A 4,868-nucleotide genomic window follows, 5' to 3' on the forward strand; every position below is an offset into this window, starting at 1 on the left:
CCAACCCCCCCAAGCCCCCCAAGCCCTGCTAGATAAACCTGGTGCTCTTAAACCTTTGGAAAGTCCGTCCACATCTTGAGATCTGGATGTATATCTACCGCCCCCTCAATAAAACCCACTCGTTTACTAACCCCCCCCCCGGGTCACCGCCTAGCGAGGCCTCTCCAGACAGGAGGAAAGACATACATACCGGAACGCCGGCGCCGCCGTCATGCGCGCTGCATAGCGCTCCAGCGCCGACGACGCAGTGGCGCCACTGCCACCCGCCGTCGAACCCGCCACACCGTACGTCCGAGAATAACCACCACCACCGCCGCCACCACCGCCGCCGCCGCCGCCGCTGCCACCAGCTCGGCTTGCTGTGTCGACGGGGGAGTCTACTACGGATATATGACTGCCGTCGCGCAGGCGGCGGTGTTTGATGCCGCCGGCAGCAACGGCAGCAGCGGCAGCAGCAGCAGTGCGGCCGCTGCCGGCGCTGGTAGTAGTGCTGTAGGAGCCGCCAGCAGCATGCGATCTGGCAGTTGAGGTAGTTGTACCAGGACTAAAAGAAGCCGAGGGCCGCCAATTGAAGACAGGAGCCTGCGAAGCACGGTGTACGACAAGAAAGGAAGGGATGGTCGTGTGGATCTTGTGTGTGGATGAAGAAAGGGGATGTTAGGCGGGAAGAATGAATGGACAAGAACGTGTTGAAGTCGAGGAGACGTAAGGTTTCGGAGCATCACATTCGAAGGCGGCGGTTGGAGGATATCCCGTCCGTGCAGGGCTTTATGCTAAAGCTCCTGGGGAGGGGACCCTGAGAGGCATTCATCATCATCGCAAAATCCGGAGGGAAGTCCGTCTCCCCGAAAATGCAAATCGAGCATGGTTGGATGTAAGGGCCTTTCGAACTCTTGGGTTTTAGGGTTTTAGGGGTTTAGGGGTTTAGGGTAACCGGCCGGCAGCGCGCCTGGGCTTTGTGGCGAATGTTGTGCTGGTCTCAAACACAAGGGGGGGACCCGCACCTTGTGGGGTTGGGTTGCAGGGGGCTCGCTGGGTATGGCGGCGCTCTCCTGCCGCTGTCCGCCGCCGCCGCCGCCGCCACCGCTGAAGCCGGCATCTGGGTCTGTTTCGCCGCCGCCGCCGCCGCCGCCGCCACCATCATTACCGCCTTCGTCTGACGTCGACGTTCTGGTCATGGGGTCACTGGCCGGGCCGCTGACCCGCTCTCCGTCGTAGTACTCTTGTACGACATCCTTCGCGGCGGAAGCGAACGTGCTCGGTGTCCCTGGTGCGCCGCCGACGCCGCCTACCTGGCCGTCGCCGATGCCACCACTACGAATACAACTATTACTTCTACTGCTACTTCTACTGCTACTGCAGACCGCTGGCGTTATCGCCGGCGGCGGCGGCGGCGGCGGAGGTCCTCTAAGGCCGCCAACCCCCGGCCCGCCGCCGCTGCTTGCCGCTGCCTTCTGCGGTATCAGTGACGGCGGCGACGACCCCAAGCTGACGCCGCCGCTTGACCTCCGTTCATCGCCGCCAGGCAAGATGCCGTACTCCTGATCCTCATCGTACTCGTTGTCATCGTCGTACTCGTCCGTTCCGTCGCCGTGGAACGAGCATTCGTACATCGCCCGTTGCCGCCGGGTCGCTGCTCGTGACTGCGAGGTCCTGACGCCGCGGTCCTGATCCGTCACCAGCGCCTCCATCGAACCGTCGAAACAGCTCGGAGGCGTTCCGACGAAATCATCCGACTCCTCGAATAGATCCGACGTGCGCCACCGTGCGGCGTGCGAAGCCGCTGGCGTTGCCGTACCGAGGCCAGCGTGTACGGCATCAGAGGCGATGGCATTGACGGAGTCGCTTGAGCCATGCAAAGCAGAGATGGCCGTTGGCGAATCGACGGCGGTGACTGCTTCAGCTACAGCGGCGGCGGTGGAGGGGACAGCTTGCTGATGACGTGTTGTGACGATCCGTACGAGGCTGCGCGGCGGCGGCGGCAAAATGACGGCGGCACCGCGATGTTGTACGGCGCGGCCGTGCAAACTCGGATGTACGGCCGCAGACGTGGACAACGTACGGCGCTTATGGCCGCTTTCGCTTGAATCGGAGCTGGAGGTGGTGGTGGTTTCGCTCGTCGCCGCAGCGGCGGCGGTGGCGGAGCCGTGTCGCTGGGCGACCGACGGACTCAGGCGCAGAGGCGCCGCCGCTGCCGTCGCGGCAGCGGCAGCGGCACCCCCGCCGTCGCCGGCGGCAGGGATCCCATCCCCCATAGAGTTGGCATTTGTCCGCGCCGAAGACGCCAGCCGCCCGTCACCATCCGCGTTAGGGCCAGCATGAACCGTTTCACCGTCGCCGTCGCCGTCGCTGTCGTACAGCTTCCCCTGCGGTAGCTCTGAGATCTTGTTTGGACGCCCTGACCTCGACGATGCCGTCGCCGCCGCCAACGCCGCCGCCAGCGCCGGCGTCATGAAAGGCGCCGGCGCGTGGGCAGCGCCTCCGCCTCCGCCTCCGCTGGAGGCGGAAGCGGAGGCGATATCCACCGCCACTGGCATCACAGGCATTGCCGTACTGTCCGCCGAAGATGTTTCCGCATCCTCCTCCGTCTCCCGGTTCGCCGCCAGTGCCTCCGCATCAGAAAGGCGAAGCAGAGCCGCGGCAAGCGACGACGGCCCTCTCCTCCCATCCTTCAAATCCAACTCCGTCGCAGGCATTGGCGCTTGGGCGCCGCCGCCGCCGCCGCCGGCGGCAAGCGTGCGACGGCCTAATGCCGCCGCTGGCGCAGTATGCGCTCTTGTCGGACCTTCTGCCGTACTACTCCCTGTCGTCCATGCCGCCGACGTGCTGTGCACCCGGCCATCGATGGGCGCGGCCTCGGCCTCCGCTGCCGCTGCCGTCGGCGGCGGCGCCGCCGCCGATGCATCCCCAAATGTGCTAGCAGTCCGGGGCTTATCTCCATTCGGCGACGTCGCCGTCGCCGTCACTGTCATCGCCGTCGTCGTCGCCGTCACTGACGTCAGCTTCGGCGGTTTATCCAGTAATGCTCCGCCGACAACACCATCCATCAAGGCCAACGCCGCCGCGTCCATCAGACAGGACCTGTGGTAGTTTGCGTCGGTTACATCAGTTACGAAGTCAGTTACGGTTGGTTAAAATCAGTTGTGGCGGAAAAAAATCGCACAGATGCAGAGCCCATAACCTGACCTAAACTCAACAACATCACGCCATCCCCCACTTTGCAACCCCTTTTCCCCATCTTTTCTAAGACAATTAAAACTAAACAAATCAACAAGCATAGTAATTTTAGCCTGAAAAATAACTAAAAAAGTGTTTAATGTGTTCAGATCCCACAACAACATACACTCCCCAACCCCCACCCCGAAACCCCAAACCCCCACCCCAAACCCCCCGCCCAAACCCCCCACCCAAACCCCCCACCCCGCACCCCACCTGCCACTGGTAGGTGGTACATAAGCCGAAGGACGGCTTACAGACCGAAACCCCGCGCCGTACGAGCTCGGACTTAAGTTGTGTGTGGGGGTTTCTGGTGGTGTGAGTGCCGCGGAGGCGAGGCCTCCGAGCATGCGGCCCGACGCAGCCGCTCCGGGACCAGACCGAAACGCCGCTGCAGCTCGCCCGTTGAGCGCCTGTGTGCGTGTGGCGTGTGTTTGTTTGTTTGTATTGGTGGGGTGAGGGTTTTAGGATGGGTTTTAGGATGGGTTTTAGGATGGGTTTTAGGATGGGTTTTAGGATGGGTTTTAGGATGGGTTTTAAAAAGGTAGTGGCGAAGCTGGTGCGGCCGGGGGGGTGTCATCTAATGGCGGAATACCGGGGGGGGTTGTGTGTGAGGGGTGTGTGTTGAGGGAGGCTGTGTAACGCAATAAAACGTTTTTTACGTGATCTCTGATGCTGATGATGCTGTCCAACAGGTCTTGCTGTCCAACAGGTTCTTTGGGTACGGCTCGTAGCTCCCTTCGTGAGTGGGTGGGGGGAAGCTGCCAGCCAAATCCATGACTGACAAAGCTTGGCCGAGATCAGTGATCTTGCAAAACACACACACACACACATACACACACACACACACACACACACACACAACGGTAAAAACCTGTCCCAAGTGCTCAGACGATCCGTTCTCGTTCTTCTCCAATCCTCAGTCAATTTTGTTAGGTTGTGATAACGGCTCTGCATACGCGACCTACATAGCCACGAAGGCTAGTTGTGACAACAGTTGTGACAACAGTTGTGACAACGGTAATTGAGGTACCTTTGCAACGGCGCATGCCTGAAGTCCTTAACGTGTGTGCTCGAGACCTCGAGAGTGTTGTTGTGCACGAGTGAACAGATGAACCCGATGAGCAAGTGCGAACAAGTTAAGCAAGCGTCCAGGTGGGAGGCGACCTGAGCCTCCAACCCCCCCCCCCCAGCCTCGCGTAACATCACGGCCATCACGCTTCTCAACAACGGGAAAAAACTATCCGCCAGCTGGCTGTGTCAGTGGCAGTGTTCACTAACTAACTAAGTGTTTCTTACATCCTCTACGGGTCATGAAACCCTACACACTCGTGCACGACAAACATACATACATACATACATACATACATACATACATACATACATACATACATACATACATACATACATACATACATACATACATACATACATACATACATACATACATACATACATACATACATACATACATACATACATACATACATACATACATACATACATACATACATACATACATACATACATACATACATACATACATACATACATACATACATACATACATACATACATACATACATACATACATACATACATACATACATACATACATACATACATACATACATACATACATACAAGCGGGG

Source organism: Volvox carteri, assembly GCF_000143455.1.
Source record: "Volvox carteri f. nagariensis unplaced genomic scaffold VOLCAscaffold_81, whole genome shotgun sequence".
Classification (NCBI taxonomy): domain Eukaryota; kingdom Viridiplantae; phylum Chlorophyta; class Chlorophyceae; order Chlamydomonadales; family Volvocaceae; genus Volvox; species Volvox carteri.